Below are 21233 nucleotides of genomic sequence, written 5' to 3'. Positions count from 1 at the left end.
TATCTAAAAAGTTTTACTTTTACTATTAGGCACAAGAAAGGGAAATCTAATAAGGTAGAAGATGCAGTAAGTAGGAGGGATTTGAGGGTACAAGAGGTTCAATTACATAGTGTTGGATTTGAATCTTTAAAGAGCATGTACTTTGATGATGAATATTTTAAGGAGATCTATGCAAATTGTTTGCAACCTTGTGGTAGTAGCAATGAAAAGTGGTTGGATATTCTGATTCAAGATGGCTTAATATTTAAAGGGGCCCAATTGTGTATTCCTAAGTGTTCTATGAGGACTAACTTGATCAAAGAGAAGCATTGTGGTAGTCTTGCAGGTCACTTAGGTTTGGAAAAAACTTTGGAGCAGGTAAAGAGGCATTATTATTGGCATAAGATGCAAACAGATGTGAGAAATTTTGTGGAGAAATCTACCATTTTTCAAAGAGATAAGGGAAATATCTCACCAATGTAGGCTTGTATCAACCACATCCAATTCCTAATAGGCCTTGGGAATCAATAAGCATGGACTTTGTGATGGGTTTACCTAGAATCCCAAGAGGTTTTGATTCGATGTATGTTGTCGTGGGCAAGTTTTCTGAGATGACACACTTTATACCTTGTAAGGGAACTAATGATGCTTCATACATTGCAAGTCTCTTCTTTAAAGAAGTGGTGAGGATCCATGGATTACTCCTTAGCATTATTCTAGACTGAGATAGCAAGTTTGTAGGTCATTTTTGGAGGACCTTGTGGAAAAAGTTGGGTACAAATTTGAGTTCAATTCCGCCTATCACCCTCAAACTAATGGGAAGACTGAGATGGTGAATAGAAGACTTGGAAAACTTCTTAGGTGTCTAACGAAAGAGAATGCAACACAATGAGATCTGATTCTTGCACGAGATGAGTTTGCTTACAACGACTCTGTGAATAAGAGTATTGGAAAGAGTCCCTTTGAGATTGTATATGGTTTGCAGCCCAAATGTATCTTTGAGTCGAGGGATGTTAGAGGAATGGAAAAGAGAAGTGCACAGGATGAAGAGTTTGCTGAGGCTATGCAAGATATTCACAAACAGGTCAAGGACAGTCTCCAAAAGAGTGTAAACAAGTATAAGAAAATTGTATATTTGAAGAGAGAGGTGCACTTTAAGGTGGGAGATTTAGTCTTGGCTCATTTGAGGAAGAAGAGGATCCCTAGTGGATAGTAATCTAAACTCCACATGAAGAAGATAGGGCCATGCAAAGTGGTGCACAAATTTGCTGAGAATGCCTATGAAATAGAACTCCCTCCTAATGTTGCAATTTCTCCTATTTTTAATGTTTCTGACCTTTACCCTCTTAAGGGGGATGTTGTTGTAGGTGAAAGTGTAGGCTCACCAGTGCTCTCAGATAAATATTGGGTTAGAGTTCTACCACCAAGCCAACCATTGAAGTTGGAGTGCATTTTGGACAAAAAGGAAATCAAGAAAACTATGAACAGGGTCTATTATCAATACTTGATTAAGTGGCAAGGTATTCCAATGGAAGATATAGCTTGATGATAGAGGATGAAATTTTCAAGCATGGGCACACGATTTCTGATATGTCCTTAAGTGGGACTTGAGCATTCTTTTCCCCAGGGAGTATGGTGCAGGAGCACCCATGAATTTCATGCCTCTACAATGAACATGTGGTCATTTTTGGTTGATATTGTCTTGATTACATGTAATAAGGTCTTATTAGAACATTTTAGGATGGTAGGAGTTTGGTTTGGGTCATTAGGTGTTAATGTTGCAAATGCTGCAAAAATTGTCAAGCAACTTTTCTTGCTAATGTTGTCATGAAATCACCAAATGTAGATTTTTAACTTGTAATTCAAAAAGTGATTGGAAACCATTGGGAGAGGTTGGAAAACATATAAAAACCTTGTTCCATCAACCACACCAGTTGGTTGGATTATTTTGAGAAGTTGAAGAAATACAAACATCAAAATTCTTGCAATTTGTAACACTTTATTGCCGTTCTCTTGGTTTGTATGGCCTTGTATTGATTTGTGGTGGCCCAAGACTGTATAGAAATGTTAAATAATTGAATCTAATTTCCTTTGAAACAAGTTTCATCCATTTTTATTGGGTAGATCAAAAGTTATTGCATTTTATTTGCTAATTGTCTGAAACCCTAGGTTAGGGGAATCATGAGCACAAAAAATGGTTTTCTCCCCATTTCACTGGTGAGAAGTTCACAAACTAGGTGAAATGGTTTGTACCTATGTAATTTATGATTCCCCAAACTTGTAGAGTGATTGGTGTAAGGTTGCTAGGGTTTTGGAGGCCATGAGGGACTGATATCTACATGTATCAGCCAGAGGAAACCCGAGAAGAGTGAAGTTTCTCCTTGAAATTAATTGGAGGAAGGGTTGTGGGTTGGAAACAAGCTATTTGGATCCTAATTGATGTGTTCCAAGAATTGTATAAATTTCTTGTCCTTTTGGAAGAGTTTGGAGGCAAGCCCTATCATCAAGCCTAGTCAAAATTGTCAATTAGGCCCAATGATGAAATAGGACAGTCAATTTTTGAGCCTTTCACTCCAAAGATACCCTTATCTATCTCAAGATATTCCATCAAATGGACAAATGGGTATCCAAAAATTCCATTAGTTTTGACCTATGAGGCACGTGCTTAAAGTTATGCCCCAACAGATCCATTTGGAGGTCTATTAGGAAAGAGGCCTAGTTGTGAAGGAATTTGCTATTGACCCATGCCCAATATTATTGTGACTGCTTGATTGAGTTAGTTGAGAGATTTATAAACACCTACTTTGCATCACCATTTCCTTCAGAATTTTCACTCCTTTAATCTTTGCAGGTATAAACTTTCCTTGCTTTGGGCCCATATGGTCACCTTTCATTGCATATGGTCTATAGGTTTCAAATCTTCATCCTCTACCTTTTTTCCTTAATTGAAATATTTTATTCAAATTTTCTCCAAATTTTAGTGCAAATAGATAGGGTTCTTCAACAGTAGTCATTTTTACTAGACTCAATTCTTTTTGAATGTTTGTCTTGAAGTCATTATGTATCACACCACTTTCTCCTTGATAGCTTTACTATGTCTGTTTTTGATGATCATCTTGTGGAATTATTCAGTGTAGTTCACTATATTTTTCCTTTTCCTTGGATTTTGTAATCTCTTCACCATTTTTAGTTTGTAGTCAATAGTTGTGAATTGATTTTTCAACTTTGTCACCATTCTATCTCACTTTATGATTCTTTCCTTTCCTCTTCTATTTCTATCTAATTGAAGTTATCTGCACCAAATGATAACATGACCTTTCAACTTAGTTTTAGAAAATGTAACCCTTTTTGGATCATCAATTTCCTCATACTCAAAATATTCTTCCATATCATTTATCTAATCAGTCAATTCTTTGAGATTTAAATTACCAACATAATTAAAAAAATTGATTCTAGGGATTTTACCAATTTTGGCGATGACTTTCAACATTTTGATCTAGTCCGACTCTTCTTATTCTAGGGTTTCTTCATTCATATCTAGCATTCCTAGTTCATCATCATCACTCACATGTGCATGTCTAGGGTTTAGACCTATCTTCCTATCTTCTCGTACAACATCTAATTAGATCTTCATAGTTTTCATATTGTATAGAATTTATTCCATCTTTTTAGCAACATTTATTATGCCAGGCATGCTCCTTGGTGGAATCTTTCCTTTAGATTTGGCTATAAGATGGCAACTAGCTCACAACAGTCCTCTATTGACAAACACATACATGATGCCTCAAGTCGATGATTTGTTCATCCTAGGATCTTCTAGAATGCTTCTCACTCTCTTAAGATTTGAAAACTTGCTTTGGTACCAATTGATGTAGTCACACATGGAGGGTCTAGGGAAAGGACTATCCAGCCATGTAACCAATGCTTAACATGATAAAAATATCATGAGGAGATTAAGAGATTCTTACTGATTAAAATAATCGACTAAAAACTATTTATTAGCCTACTACATTCATATTTCAAATTGGATTACAAGCCGCCATAGGCTTATCATAGCTTACATGCAAACATAAAACTTAGTGTAAGACTTAATTCTTATCATTGACTTGCTTACTTTCTAACCATCTAACTTTTTGAATTATTAATTTATAATGTTTATATCCCAAATTACGTTTTCATGAATGTGATACATTTTTATATATCTAGGCACTTTAAGCTTTAACAATGATTTGCATCGGCTACAAGGTGACCTAATATCTAATGGGTAAAAGTACAAACTTGTGTCATTTTTATAAAGGAATTGGCCAACATACAAAAAAAAAAAAATCAACTTCGATTGCATAAAAGTGACCTTTATGGTTTGAATTTGAAAATGATGTAAACTAATGAAATGTAGAACTTTTAATGAAATTGTAATTCTTTTTAAATTCCAAATTTGATTTGATGTGTTTTTTTTTTAAATTTTAGAACAAAATTTGAATTGCTAAAAATTAATAAAAATTGAAATCTAATTAATGTCACAAAAACTATCAAACAATGTTATTTTTCCTTTTTTTTTTCACAAATAAATGACCTCAATATCTACTGCATGGAACAGACAATGCAACTAAGGCTCAATATCAAAGCTAAAGCTTTCAGGCCACCTCCAAGAATAAACAATATCTAGGGGTTAGTAATGGCTCGACACATAAAAATAAATAAGCTAATAATTGAGGGTGATTCTTTAATTATAATCAATGCACATAGACAAAGGCTTATAATGAGTTGGAAAATTCAATATACTCTCCAACAGGTTTGGACAATCCTTGACCAATTTGAAACATATGAGCTCTTGCACTGTTACAGGGAGAGCAACAAGCTAGCTGACTGGCTAACCAATCAAGGTTGTGATCAATCAGAGCTTGTTACTTCTTACTCATAGGAGAGCCTGAGATATCATTAATCAAGAGAGATGATCACAAACCTCTGAATCATCCATTGCATGCATCTTTCACATTGGCTCATAATGCTTAATCTTATCAACTTAATAGAGTATCAAAAAGGATATCTTGGTGGTAGTTGAGATGGCAATTCTAGGGGATAAATCATATGAGATGACACTTTTCATAATAAACCTCATCAAAATCATCCCAAAAAATAGAAACCATAGCAGGTTTTAAACTAACTTTTTTGTTATCATATGTAGGCTTTGTACCAACTGAATGCACCCCTTGCAGCGCCAACATTCCTTATTAATTCTCTACCTCTAGTCTTCTTCATTATCATTTCCATTCTTAATCCACTTTCATTTACAAGGTGCGACTATGAAAATCCAGGCTTCATTCTTCACACTCATTCCTACCATAAGGATGGACAAAACTCCTTTCAACAAACAAATCTCTCTGCCCATCTCAGACAATGAATATCCAGGATCTGCTGAGTACATTATAGAAATGCTTAGAATTTTTTTTTTCTTAAGTGCACAAGTGTTGAAAATGCAATTTGATGTGTGGCTGGTAATAGCATTCGAGAAGCATATCCTCATCTCCTCTGCTTCACACAAGTGGAGAGTATCTTCCTTTCCAGTGTCATGAATTTAATGCAGTTATATGTCCTGGTTGTTGAGCTCGTAGTGAACTATGTGGATGAAAAATACTTCCCACATAACACAGTCAATTCAGCTATTAAGGGTTATGACCTGCATGTAGGGAAGGCATTAGTTGGAGGAATCTTAAAGAGAAAGGATTTGCTCAAGAAGTCATGATATATGTGTGCATATTCTTCTTTGAAGAGGTTGTTGCTAGCAAAATATGAGACATAGCTTAGTGTGGCCCTTAATGCTCATAAACAAGAGCTGGGAGAGCATTTCTGTGATAAGATCTTCACAAAGTGCTTCATTGTTCCTACTCACCACCCACAAAAAACATACTCCAATTCTGCTATATAATCTTCTTTTGCAAGGGGAGCAAGTTAAGATGAGGAAGAGGTGCAAGCCTCAAATTCTGAACCAAATTTGGAGATTAATTGATGTTTGGTAAACTTGTTTCAAAAATTTTCTCCTTGGGTATTGATATCATGGGGGATTTTTATATATATGCTATTGTATGCCTTCCTGAATCGAGACTCCTCTTATTGCATTTCCACCAGAACGCAATCTACCTAAAATAGTGTATAAAAAATAGCCAAAGCTAACACAAGTTGTTCAATTCCTTTTTGTTTCATCAATTCAAAATTCCTTTGTACTCTTGATCTCCATTTCAATTCCTTAAATTCCCCCTCACTGTCTTTGTCATTGGTGTGAAGATATCATTGAAGCTCTTGATGAACTTCTGGTAAAATCTTGCTAATTCATGAAAAGATCTTACCTCTAATGCTTATTGGTGTAGGCCACTCTACGATTGCATTTACTTTCTCTAGGTCCATATTCAATCCTTCACTAAAAATGGCTAATCCCAAGTAGAAAAAAATTGTTTTCACTAAACTACACTGCTAGATGTTTATCAATAGTTTCTCTTGTCTCAGCCTCTGAAATACTTACCTAATGTGTTGCAAATGTTCCTCCTTTGTCTTTTTGAAAATAAGAATATCATCCAAGTAGACAATGAAAAATATACCCAATAAATCCTTTAGGAGTTTATTCATCAATTTCATGAATGTCCTAGATGGAATAGTCAACCTAACATGCATGACTAACTACTCGTACATTCCTTCATTAGTCTCCATTGCAATCTTCCATTCATCTCCTTCTTTGATTCACATATGATGGTATCCACACTTGAAGTGTATCTTGTTGAAGTATTTTCTGCCACTTAAACAATCCATGATGTCATCCATCCTTGAAAATGGGAATTGATACTTGGTAGTGGTCTTTTTCAAAGCCCTTGAGTTTGTGCACATTTTCCATCCTCCATCTTTATTTGGTGCTTATACTACCGGTACCACAAATCGGCTTACCTTCTTTGATCAATCATTTCTTCATTAGCGTTTGCACCTATTTGTTTAGTTTCATATTTTTTATTGTTGTCATCCTATGTGCCATTTGTTTAGAAAGATTTCTCCAGGCATGAGATCTATGTGATCATGCCTAATACTTCAAACCGGTGGTAATATTATTAGCACATTCTTTAATACAATATCTTGGTATTTAATATACAATTTCGAGATTTCACTTTGTGCGGTCCTTCCTCCTTTGTGGCAGCATTCTATAATTCCTAGATGTCGCATTTCTTTGGGGTTAAAGCAAAATACATATATTCATGCCTCACCTCATCCATAAATTTCCTTCTCTTTTACACCCCTCCAAATGAATTAATATGTGCTTATTTTCATTCAATATTATAGTGTAGGTGTTATTTAATCCATCACGAACTACCTTCCTATCATACTACCATGGTTTTTCCAACAACATATGACATGCATCCATCAACATAATATTCATTAAATGATTTGATATGAAATTTCACCAAATAAGTCTCATTTACTAGTATCTTATAATTATCTTGTATCCATGCAATCTTATATGGGTTTGGATGTTTAATCCTTTTCAAATTCAACTTACTCACCTTTTCTTCAAAAATAAAATTTCCTATACTTCTATTATTAATGATAACTTTACAACACTTTCCTTTTGATTTATATACCATTCTAAACATACCTTTCTTTTGTGCTATTTCTTCTATTGTATTAGTTTGTAATAGGTTTCCCTTGATGACCATTGATTCACCTTTCTTTTGTTTTCCAATAGAGCATGGTGATTCAATAGGTTCTTCTGCATATGCAACTCTTGCGCCATTCTCTCCTCTTTTGTTAGCACTTCCTTGATGACATTCAAATGCTCGATATCCTCCTTCACACCTAAAATGCATTGCTTTGAAAGTCTCCTTGTCAAATCTCTCTCTCTCTCTCTCTCTCTCTCTCTCTCTCTCTCTCTCTCTCTCTCTCTCTCTCCTTTGATATTCATCATTGCGGTAGGTGTCATTACTTGCTTGATCATTGTGATAGAAGCTTCTATCACCATTTCCATCAGATTTTTCACTCCTTTCATCTTTGCAGTATAAACTTTCCTTGCTTTGCTCACCATATGGTTATCTTTCATTGCATTATCATCTATTAGTTTTAAATATTCTTCCTCTAATTTTTTGCCTCAATTCAAATCTTTTATTCCACTTTTCTCTAAATTTTAGTGCAAATTAATAGGCTTCTTCAACAATAGTCATTTTTACTAGACTCAGTTTTAATTGAATGTTTGTCTTGAAACCATTATGTATTGCACCACTTTCACCTTGGTAGGTTTACTATGTCCAATTTCGATGATCATCTTGTGGAATTCTTCAACGCACTTCACTATATTCTTCTTTTTCCTTGGATTTTGCAATCTCTTCAACATTTCTAGTTCATAGTCAATAGTTTTGAATTAATTTTTCAATTTTGTCACCATTCTATCTCACTTTGTGATTCTTTCTTTTCCTCTTCTATTTCTATTTGATCGAACTTCTCTCCACCGAATGACAACGTGACCTTTCAACTTAGGTTTACAAAATCGAACCCTTTTTGGATCATCATTTCCTCATACTCAGTATTATTCCATATCATTTATCCAATCAATTGATTCTTTGTGATTCAAATTACCAACATAATTAAAATTAATAATTCTAGGTCTCTTACCAATTTTGGGTATGGCTTTCAACAGTTTGATCTAGTTCAACTCTTCTTTGTCTAGGGTTTCTTCATTCAGATCTAGGGTTCCTAGTTTATAATCATCACTCACATCCGCATGTCCAGGTTTAGACCTCTCTTTCCATCTTCTCATACAACATCTAATTGGATCTTCATAGTTCTCATAATGTACACAATTTATTCCATCTTTCTAGCAATATTTGTTATGCCAAGCACTCTCCTTGGTGGCAGCTTTCCTTCAGATATGGTACAAATGCCTTAGGTCAATGATCTTGCTAGAAGGTGACAACTAGCTCACAGTCGTTGCTCTATTGACAAACACTTGCAGGATGCCTGGAGTTGATTTTTTCATCCTTGAATCTTCTAGAATGATTGTCACTCTCTTAAGATTTGAAAACTTGTTTTGATACTACTTGATGCAGTCATAGATAGAGGAACTAAAGATAAGACTATCTAACTATGCAACTTATAGTTAACACAATAAAAATAGCACAAATAGAATAAGAGATTCTTGCTGATTGAAATAATAGATTACAAACTACTTATTAGCCTGATACGTTCAGATTACAAATTGGATCACAAGCCCCCATAGTCTTGTTGGAAATATGAGTTGTTTGGTTGATATCTAAGTTTGATTTTCATTGATGTCAAACCTAGTTGTCAGGATGGACTTTGGTTTGGATATGATTTTATACTATCGCAGGTTTCTTTGTCTTGTGTTTGGTGTTATTGTTGAGTTTGATGCTTTGGTGTTGGTTATGACAAGTTCTATATGTAGCAAAGAGTTTTTAATGTATACAAGAAATAATACTTAATGTGTAATTGGTAGAATGCTTTGCATTCCCTTTAAAGGCAAAGATTATGTTTCATGAATGTTGCATCAACTAGCTTTCTTATTCATGGAGTACAAAAGTTGGTTGTTAAGTATGTTATTTGATGGTAGCTTGATGTTTGTTAGACTGGTCTAGAAAGTCTTTGTTGGCCTTTGGATATGTTGAATCTTATGATGCGGTTTCATGGACATGGTTGTGTGGTTTGTGCAGTGTTTTCAGTTCAATTCTCTAGTGGTTTTTATGTTCCTCAAGTGAGCTATTTTGATTTGTACTTGGTATATTCAGTTATGTTATGGTTCATTGTGTCTGATTGGATTATCTTTTTTGGATCAAACCTTTTGGTCTAGATATGCATTGAAGGTTGAATTAGAACACTGTTATGGATCTTACCATGTTGGGTAGAGATCCACATTAGGTAATTTGCGTTGGAAGATGTTTTTCAGTTGACTGGGTGCTAATCCTTATTGTTTATGTACATGTTTTATTTGGTGGTGAATTTGGAGGATGTGTTGGTGTGTGCGGTTCATTGGATGTATCTTGGAAGAATGTATGTGAGGATTTTAGGTCCCGTCTTTCTCTTGGAGTAGATCACCTTGAGTATTTTTGGTCAGGGTGGCTTATTTTGTGTAATTATGTTTCTTATGATTTTGGATGACACAACCATGGTCTGGAGAGCCCTCAAAGAGAACAATTTGGATCATGTAGCAAGGGTAAGACAACAGAAGCACGAACACAAAACATATAGGTTGTATCTTGGAAGAATGTATGTGATGCTTTTAGGTCCCCTCTTTCTCTTGGGGTAGATCACCTTGAGTATTTTTGGTCAGGGTGGCTTATTTTGTGTAATTATGTTTCTTATGTTTTTGGATGACACAACCATGGTCCAGAGGGCCCTCAAAGAGAACAATCTAGATCATGTAGCAATGGTAACACAACAAAAGAACAAACACAAAACATAGAAAATGCAATCAGTGGCATCCACAACGTCATATATTCATCATAAATCAATCAGAAACATCTGAAAATTAAAACATTCTTGCAAGACCAGTTACATCATACATTCTAGATTACAATCAATCGGATCTCCAAATTATAGATCATAAAACTAAATTATCACATTTATTCTTATCTACCTATATATATGCTTCCCCCTTCTTAAAGATCAATTATATATATATATATATATATATATATATATATATATATCATTTGAAACACATCCGGGTCGGCCACAAAAGATCACATTCTCTAAAACAAGAAATGAAACGTGTAAAATAGGTTGGCCCCAAAACATGAAGATCTCCTCCTCCAAGAACACAAATGAAGTGCGGACAACCAAGGAAGGTTGGCCAAGGGCCAAGAAACATTGAACATGGTACCAAATAGATCCACAAGCCAAGAAATCACTCTGCACGAGAATAAATCTCCTACTAGTTGTTAAGCTCAAAACTGCTTCGCGAACCAAGAAACAAACGATCCAGAAGTGATAACTTGCCGAAAATGAATCCAAATGAATTGAAAATATCGGACAAGGAACAAAAACCATTTGGAAGCCAACAATCTGATCCACAATGAAAAAGGAACAACTACTGGAAAAATTCCGGAAGAAACACAAAAACTGCAACACAGAACAAGAACAAAATTGAAAGCAAATATTTTTTTGGTTGATGCAAGATTGCTCATCGATCGGGGATGCTCCTGCATCATTGGTTGACCTTCAATTATGTTTTTGATGATCTATCTTATAGTTAAGGAGTGTGGATGTGTGATTTGTGTATGAGAATGTGTGAATTAATGAGAAGCGAATGTGAATGATATGCAAGAAGATTTGAGACTACATATATGCGAAAGTCATTTTGTGAATAGATTTGAAGGTGATACATTCAATAAGATAGTGTGTTGTGATAGTGGTGATTCTCAAAGATATTTTCCATGACGTTGGTCGCTTGACACAGAGTTTCAAGGGCAATTTCATGATCAAGAGATTCTTTTCACATCAATTCTGTTATTCCTTCTATTGTCAGAAGATAGTGGGTCTCTTGGTAGCCTCTTTTGTATCTTGCTCTGAAGCAGTGTGCCTCAGTTGAACAAGTCCATGTATCTTGCCTTAAGGTAGTGTGCCATAGTCTTTCAAGTCCATTAGGTGCATGTTTCTCCTTGGTTGGAAGCCTAAAACTTTGTAATCAATTATATTTATATTTTGAGTATGATTCTCATCGTGGTTTTTCCGTGATTGGGTTTTCCATGTAAATCTGGTGTTCATGTGTTGATGGTTGATATTTTTAGTGCTATTGGTAATCATTGTTTAATATTAGTTATATCAGATTCTAAGTGTTCCAAACTGATTCACCCCACGTCTCAGTCCTGTTGTGGGTTTAACAAGGCTTATTATAGCTTCCATGCAAACTTGAAACTTAGTGTAAGACTTAATTTCTATCACTGACTTGCTCACTTTCTAATGAGCTAACTTTTGAATTATACATTTATAACTAACATCTATATCCCAAATTGCATTTTCATGAATGTGAGATATTTTTATATATTTGAGAGCTTTAATCTTTAGTAATGATTTGCATCGGCTAACAAGTTAACCTAATATCTAATGGGTAACAATACAAACTTGTCATTTTTACAAAGGAATTGGCCAACATAAAAAATTAAAATAAAATTCAACTGCATAAAAGTGGCTTTTATGTTTTGAATTTGAAAATGATGTAAACTAATGAAATGTAAAGCTTTTGATAAAGTTTATCCTTATATTTTTTTTTAAATTAAAAAATTGATTTGATGTGTTTTTAATAAATTTAAGAACAAAATTTGGACTGCTAAAAAATTAGAAAAATTAAAAGTCTAGTAAATGTCACAAAAAAGATCAAACAATGCTATTTTTCCTTATTTTTTTCCCAAATAGATAACGTCAATATCTATTGTATGGAACAAACAATACAGCTGAAGCCATAGCTCTTCTTTAGGGGTTAATAATGGCTCAAGACCTAAAAATAAATAATCTAATAATTGAAGGTGATTCCCTAGTTATGATCAATGCATGTAGACAAAGGCGTATAATGAATTGGAAGGCATTAGTTGGAGGACTCTTAAAGGATTTGCTCAAGAATTCATGATATATGTGTGCATATTCTTCTTTGAAGAGGTTGCTGCTAGCAAGATATGAGACATGGCCTACAATGTCTTTTCTATCTCTTCCTATAATTTCACACCATAGTTCCTAGTATCAAAGGAATTCTATGTACACATAGCTTCAAATGTACCCCTTTTGGATCCTTGTACATCCATGCAAAAGAGATCTTGTATTCCATAAAAGTTTTGAATTCCACTTCTTTCAATACTAGGTCTCATTCATCTTCAATCATGATTGTTTGTGGATTACCTTCTTCTCCTAGGTTCAATTTCTTCATTCTCAGATCCTTGTACTTGATTATTTTATCCCATTGAAAACTACAAGCTACCATATCATCTAATGTAGCTACTCCCTCATTGCAATCTTCATATTCTAGGGGAAAAGTTTGACTTGTTAGTTTTGTTATCATCTCCTTTGATTTCCATGATCTGCAACATGTTGCAATCAGGTTGAGTCTTCCATTTGCCAGTGAAAGAATCCATTTAAGGATCTTGTTTCATCCTCAGAACAATTCTAGAGGTCAATAATCCCCCTTGTCATTTGACTCCATGAAACTTATTTCTTCTTTCATCATTGATTCTCCTCCCTTAGATTCAAAATCAAAGGAAGCAATATCTTCACTTACTACCGGGTTCCTCAAGTCAATCACATACTTCCTCTCCTTCTTTTCTATTGAGAGGGTACTCCATTTCCAATTGTGATCTACCTTGATTGCAATTAGCAATCCTCTCCCCAACAATGTGTCATATGATTTATTTTGAAATAGAACAAAAATAAAATTCATTAAGAATTGTTGGGTTTCAATTGTCACCATCTATACCATTAGTGTGCCCAATCATTTGATTTCATGTTGATTTGCACCTACTAGTTGGAAGGTCAGTGACTAGAGGGTTGGCTTCCTAAGACATTTTCATGTATCCTTCAACCACACATTTACTCTTGATTCTCCATCAACAAATGTATACATCATAAGTTTTCCTAAGATTTTCATTTGTACAACAATTGGCTTCTTCCCTAGGTTCACTATCAAAAACATTGGATTGATGACTTTTTTCTCCCTATGGTAGCAATTCTATTATCATGTTTGGACTTGCACCTTCTTGTCTCCAATTTTGATCATCACCAAATGTGTTGGCAATTGCCACTCTCATTTGTGGCATGCTTTGAAGTTGTTTTGTCACCTTTACTAGTGTAGTTGTTTGTAGCACCTATCGTATAATGTTCTTTTTTAACTCTAATGATAAGGAGATAATTTTAGTTTCATCAGAGATCTTTCGTTCCTTCACCGTAGATTTCTCCATTTATACTTTGGCTTCTCAGAGTCATCCTTTCTCCATACAAGGGTGTGGGTATATGGCCTTCTTTATTTGTTCTCATGTGATCCCTAGAACTATCTCATCTTGTTCTTCTACATATAGCATATTAATACCTTTTTGTTTCAAGAAATTGGTGTCTTCATGGTTACTTGGTCCACACCGTTTCCACAACATCCCAACTTTATTATAGTTTCTTTGGCATTCCTTGGTAAAATGTCCCTATTTGTTGCATTTATGACACTAGACCATCAATCTTCCCTTGGCATCGTATTGGATTTTGATTCTCGATCCACTACTATTAAATTAATTATTGTTTCATTGTCTATTACATAATGCACCAAGAGATGCATTAGTATTGTTATTTTGTGGTTTTGGTGGTGTGGTTGGTGGGGTTGATTGTTCCCCCCTATGTGAAGAGAACTTGTGTGCTTCTTGTCTTGAGATTGTATGGGCATTCCTTGATGGAATGTCCCATCACTTGGCAGATGTCACCAAACAAGTTTTTTTTGGATAGTTTGCTTTAGTGTGACCTTCAACCTTCTATTCAGTACACCATAATTCTTTACTCTCTTTTTTAATTTATTTTCTATCTTTAAGATCCTCATCACCTTCATCATATCTCTTTGTAGGGATTGAACCATCTTTGATTCATTGTCACTTTTTTATTCTATGCTCTCATCATCTTTTGCCTTCAACTTCTCTCGAGAGGATGTCTTGTCTTCATTCTCTATGTCCATCGCTTGATTATAGGCACTGACATAAGAGGATGAATGCACAAATTTTATTTTCTTTCATAGTTAAGGGATCAATCCTTCAATGAACCATATTTTCTTTAATCCACCCATTATCTAGTTTTCCAAATTCATCAACAATTCTTTGAGATTACGATTACAGGCTCTTACATTCTCATTTTTTCCTTTCTTATTGTTATAATTTCTCCTACAATCTTGTTGTCATCTTCAAGCAATTCTAATTTTTCCTTGAATTCCTTCTTTAGTGCATCACATGAGGTTGTAGACTATGCATCAAGTTTTATAAACCAACATATCACTATTCCCTTTAATGTTGTTAAAAACACTCTCAATCGATATTGTTTATCCTCTTGACCACTTTCTATTCATGTAGTCTCACATATTTTGCAATGTTGAACAAGAACCTTAGACCCGGGTCAGTGCAAGAAGCTGAGTCCACTTTTTGGCCAAAAAGTGGAAGTGTTTTCCCTGATTTTCAGATTTTGCAACATTTGAGCTGAACATTTGAAGCACTTAGAGATTGAATCTTGAAAAAATTAGTAATACAAAATATAGGCCTTGGAGTCTACTTTCCAAATATGTAATTTATTTTAATACCCAGATAATAGAAATTGACTTTCAAAATGGATTTCTAAAAACCACTTTTTAAAAATGCCTGTTTCAGGACCATACCATGTACATGTACGACCCACACTTTTTGACACAAATAATTTTTTTTTTCAAACCATCTTAGGAAATGATTTGTAACACACTCAAGATTGATGAAAATATTTTTTTTGTATTTTTTTGAATATTTTATTTTTTATTGGCCCTAATTATCGTTTTAAAAACTAGTTTTGTACGACCCCCATAATTTGACCTAAACTGATCATTTTTTGAATTTATTTAAAAATAGAAAATAATTTTATTTAGATTGACGAAATATAATATTTTTTCAAAAAACATTAAAACAAAAAAGTTACTAAATAAACAAAATCAATTAATATTTCAAGTTTATGGACTAGATTCAGTATAAATTAATTGAAAAATAGAGAAAATAATCAAAAAATTTTAAAATTACATATTCAGAATCTGCACAGTATAATTTTAAATGGGTTTTAATTTCGTGAAAAAATTCTTTGATAATAGGCATGAAAAATATTGGAGAAGTTCGTATTTGAGCATGTCATTGATACAAGTTTGCATTTTTAGGTCCAAGTCTAAGGTCTAGGCATTCTATGCCTATCCCAGACCTAAACTCGAGGCACAAGGCGGGTTGTGGGGTCAAAATTTAAAATATGGGGCCTCATTATGTTTTTGTACCATTAATTTACATAATAGGGCCCCGTTTTTATTACAAAAATAGTCGTTACCATAACAAAATAGGACATAATGTAATAATTACAAGCCTTGTCATTGGGATCCATATTAACAGAGAAAAATTACACAATTTGGCTCACTTTTTTACTATCATTTACTCAGAATTCACAAGAAGTCAGCAATTTTGAACTTTTGTTGTAAAGGAATCAATTATTTATTCAAGAGGACTTTATAAAGATGGGTTCAAAGCAACATCAAAAGAAACAAAGGAAGACAATGGCAATGGAGGAAATCCATGCACAAAGAGAGAAGAAGGTAAAATGCCATTAGAAGATCACAACTACGACAATTGAAGAACACTAAAGCATCGAGTCTAGTGCCTATTGTTGATGAAACCATTGAAGATACCATGATGGACACAAGCAATGTAGAACCAAATACGGGTGCATCTTTAGATGAAAATTTGACCGGTGATGAAAATTGTTGGTGTAAATAATTATTCATCATGGATATTATTACACTTTACTTAAGTTTACTTAGGTACATGCATTTCATAGTAGTTTGGGTATGAGACACTTGGGTGTTTGTGCCACATTGGGATAGTGTGTGTTGGAGAATTTCCACCTTTTATGGTGTTGATCTTGTTACTACTCTATCATATCCACTTATTGTGGAGTGATAATTCCACCTCATGTGAAATATTTTATTGTTTCTCCTACCTACCCTTGTTTCTTATTGAGCCACGTCATGTTTATGTGCTCACATATCCCTAGCCTTGCCTATATAAGAAGACTCATCTACATTGTTTGTACGAGCAATCATTGAACAATTGATTGATGATCCAATTGATCAGTATTTTCTTGATAGAATACAATTTATTTCTATCATCTATTTTGTTCTCTCTTATTTGTGTTTTTCATTGCCTTTAGATCCTGGCAAAATCTCACATGGTATCAGAACCATTAGAGTGTCATTGGTTTGCCAATTGAGAGAAATTTGATGCTATTTGGGGTTGTGTATTTTGGAGCTTTCTATTGTAGGCTATTATTGAAGCTTGATGGGTCAAATCCGAGGTCACCATTGGATTGAGGAGGTCCAAGAAATTCAGTTTTGCCTTTTGTTTCATCCAAATCGGACTTCAGAGGCCAAATCTAGAGGCATTTGAAGTTTGAAGCTATGGCAGAAATTTTCCAGAAATTATAATTTTGCAAGCAATTTTCAAATAGTGATATCTCACTCATCCAAACTCCTTTTTTCGAGCAACATTTTTTTTGGGGGTAGAATTTCGTGATCTATACAGTGGTGAAGGAGTTTTCTATTTTTTGGATAGTTTTTTCGGAAATCATGAAATCATGATTTTTACAACTTTGGAGGCTTCATTTGGGCTCATATGGACTCCTTTTCAGGTGCCGTTTTTTTTAGAGTGCATAATTTTTTGTCTACTTTCATAATCTGCCATTAGTTTGCAATGATTGTGAGTATAAATTGTACTTTCAATATTTGGTCATTTTTTGGCCTATTTGGTACTTGTATTTTGCTTGGATCTCAATTTAGATCACTAGTAGTATTTGTTGAAGTCTCTTATATCTCATTTTGAGAAGTTGTAAAGTTGAAATCAGAAGTCCACTTTGCCATTATTTTCAAGTTTCAACATGATCTTTTTATGGGGGGTCAGTTGTTCATTTATATCTCTTGGTGAAATTCCATTCGGAGGCATCTTCATCTGTAGTATTCTACATGGCTTCTTTGTTGGTGGTATCATTTTCATGTTTCCAAATTTGAATATTTTATCATTATGTATGCTCTTGCATGAGAAATGTTGTACTCACACTATCATAAAGTGCCACACCTCTTTGTATCTTGTCATTGTTGACTATTTGATGTAATCCTCTTATACACTTAGATTAGGAATATCCTTGCGAGACTTGGTGCATGGCTCCAGTTGAGATTTAGATTGTACACAATTGTGCATGGCTCATGTGAGAATTGGATTGTACCAGTATTTCTGCCATTTATGAGTATCTAGATGATGCTCAAAGCAGGTTGTCTCCATTCCTAATCTTCATTTTTGTTGCAGCAAGTGATTCATCTTCATCGACTTGGTACCTAGTTTTGTCACACTTTGACATTATTGGTGCAACATTGGCTCTCTTTCTTCCTTATGGGGAGGCATTTTGGTCATCATCATTGGACCATCTTTGCAGGAGATTCGACATTGAGGGAGGGTTTCATGGTCCTTCTTCTCTCTTATGGGGGAGACATATTTTTTGTTCTTCTCATTCATCATTGAGAGCATTGTGTGCTTTCATCATCTCTCTTTTGGGGGAGGGTTTTTTCCCATTGGGTTTTTCTCTCTTTCTTTGTTTATGGGAGATCGCATTTGCATTTGTACATGGGTACCTAGCATGGCCTCGTAGCCGGGACCCATCTTGCATTGCTTAGTTGCATTGTAGACTTTAGTGCATTCCCCTAAGTTGCACTTAAGGGGGGGTGTTGGTGTAAATAATTGTTCATCATGGATATTATTACAATTTACTTAAGTTTACTTAGGTACATGCATTTCATAGTAGTTTGGGTATGAGACACTTGGGTGTTTGTGCCACATTGAGATAGTGTGTGTAGGAGAATTTTCACCTTTTATGGTGTTGATCTTGTTACTACTCTATCATATCTACTTATTGTGGAGTGATAATTCCACCTTTCGTGGGTGATCCACCTCATGTGGAATATTTTATTGTTTCTCCTACCTACCCACATCTAGTTCCTGCCTACCCTTGTTTCTTATTGAGCCACATGTCATATTTGTGTGCTCACATATCCCTAGCCTTGCCTATATAAGTAGGCTCATCTACATTGTTTGTACAGGCAATCACTGAACAATTGATTGATGATCTAGTTGATCAATATTTTCTTGATAGAATACAGTTTATTTCTATCATCTATTTTGTTCTCTCTTATTTGTGCTTTCCATTGCCTCTAGACCTTGGCAAAATCTCACAAAAATGTTCATGTGGATGGGAATCCTGGTATGTTTTTAAATCCCCAAGAGTATGATGCAAATCAAATTGAAGATTAAAAGGAAACTCGATATGCATTTAATACACCTAAACAAAAATAATTAAAAAATTAAAAATAATACACCACCCTCTTTGAATGAAAATCAATGTAATTTATTAAATATTGATAGAAATGTGTTAGATAATCTTAATAGGTTAGTTTCTTGGAGTCAAATTATAACACATGCTAATAGATTATATAAACAATTTTTTTATAATAAAATGCTAGGATTTCAATGTCAGCTAATGCTACAATTAATAAAAATGTTAAAAATGCTTAAAGTCATGAAAAAATTAAGAATTTATACAAAACCAAAAATGAAAGATGAATCATATAAGCAAGTTGTATCTATTGTTGCCAGTGTCATTGATTCTATCGGAAAAACAAGTTGATCTAAAGATAAGAATGTGGCATGATGAGTTATAACAACTACTATAGTTAACACAACAACTATCAGTAAAAGAATGTTAAGTGATATAAGTGGCTATTTAAACATACATCGTAGAACCTTGTCAAGAGCGGCCAAAAAAGGAGACACCATTGAAAGTGATCCCCTAAACCATTGTTGGAGTTTTAGTGGTAGACTTTGAAGGTCGGACATGAAACAAAATGATTAATTGAAAAATTTTGGCGTGATAATACAAGAGTTTCATCTAATGTTAGAGATGTTTTGAAGTTAAGGGTGGGATCAAAAATTTGGATCCTCATCCAAAACATCTTCTAGACATGACTCAAACTGGTATTTTTTCAAAAAATTTAGATGAATACGTGTTAATGAATCTACGTATTAGTCAAAGATCATTTGAAAAATGCAAACCCTGGTCTGTTAAAATCAATAAACAAAGAATCTCTTGTTTTTGTTAAACTTATGTTCAATTTTGTTATTATTATGATATTTTTCGATATATATGTTGTACATTGCATGCTAATGATCTTGTGCAAGATTGTGGTGTTTACATCCCACCTGAAACTATCAAAGATTTTATTGCAAGTTTATTTTTTCATGAGCAATTATTTCTTTCAAGTGCATGTATTTCTGGTCTTTGCAATGTATGTGGGAATTAATCATTGATAGGTGAATGTTTGCATGAACATGTTTCAAATGAGTTTCAATAAAAAATGGTTGATGTTAGAAGATTTAAAAATATAGAATACTCTTTGAGGGATGGAAAGGTTGGGAACCGTTTAGATTTTATTATAGAACAAAATAGTGTGAATTCATTTATCAACGAGTTTAAGAGTCATATTGTTCCAAAATATGTAAAACACTCCCAACATGCCTGATGGCTTGATGGACAGTTTCACATATGTAAGAACACATTTTCCAATTGGAACAATAGTATTAGTTGTGGATTTTGCAAAAAACTACACTTTAAAACCACAAGAGGAAACTCAATCATAGTATTATAATTCAATGCAAGTGGCAATTTTTGTGCATATTATATATAGATATGCACATGATAGGGTATGCGGGAAAATGCGGTGACGAAAATGAATAAATCAAATCCAAACGACCCACACAACAATGAGACTCTTGGTGCAAGTATATGAACTAATTGAACTAGTTCAACTTCCCAAGGGGTGACCCATTGTTCTCTACCTCACAGGATCCCTAAAGTCAATGTTTTTCTCTCAGATCATTGAGCAAGTGACTTAGGAATGACAACTCCAAGAATGAGTGATATTTGATTTATATGCATGAGTGCATTCTAAGATATATATTATGTTAAAATTATGATGATTAAGCTAGTATGAAGATGATGATATGATAAAAGATTAGCAAATTATCCTAGCATGAATATCTTATGATATGAAAAATACTTCTAAATGCTATGATGATATTCTAACAAAGAGAGGCTAAAATGCTTAGTAAATTAGACTATAATGTAGATGCATGAAACTTGGATTGATGAAAATTAGGAATGAGAGCTCTATTTATAGGAAAAATAGGGCAATGGATGGTCAAGATTGAATAATCTTAACAAGGGCTAGGATTTAAAGTTAATCAATCCATGTTTACAATTCTCACCAATGAAATGGTGACAATTGTCAACAAAGGGTTGCTTGAGAGGAGATGCAAGAAGCATTAAATGCCTGAGAAGACATGAAGGTTACCCTAGGAGGTAAGGGTTAAGGTTAAGTTAGGGTTATCCAATGGATAAAGCTTTTACCCAAGGGGTAAACTCTTGTGCAAGGGTTAAAG

The sequence above is a fragment of the Cryptomeria japonica genome, chromosome 4, assembly GCF_030272615.1.
Source record: "Cryptomeria japonica chromosome 4, Sugi_1.0, whole genome shotgun sequence".
Lineage (NCBI taxonomy): Eukaryota > Viridiplantae > Streptophyta > Pinopsida > Cupressales > Cupressaceae > Cryptomeria > Cryptomeria japonica.
Note: the sequence above shows the minus strand (reverse complement) of the source record.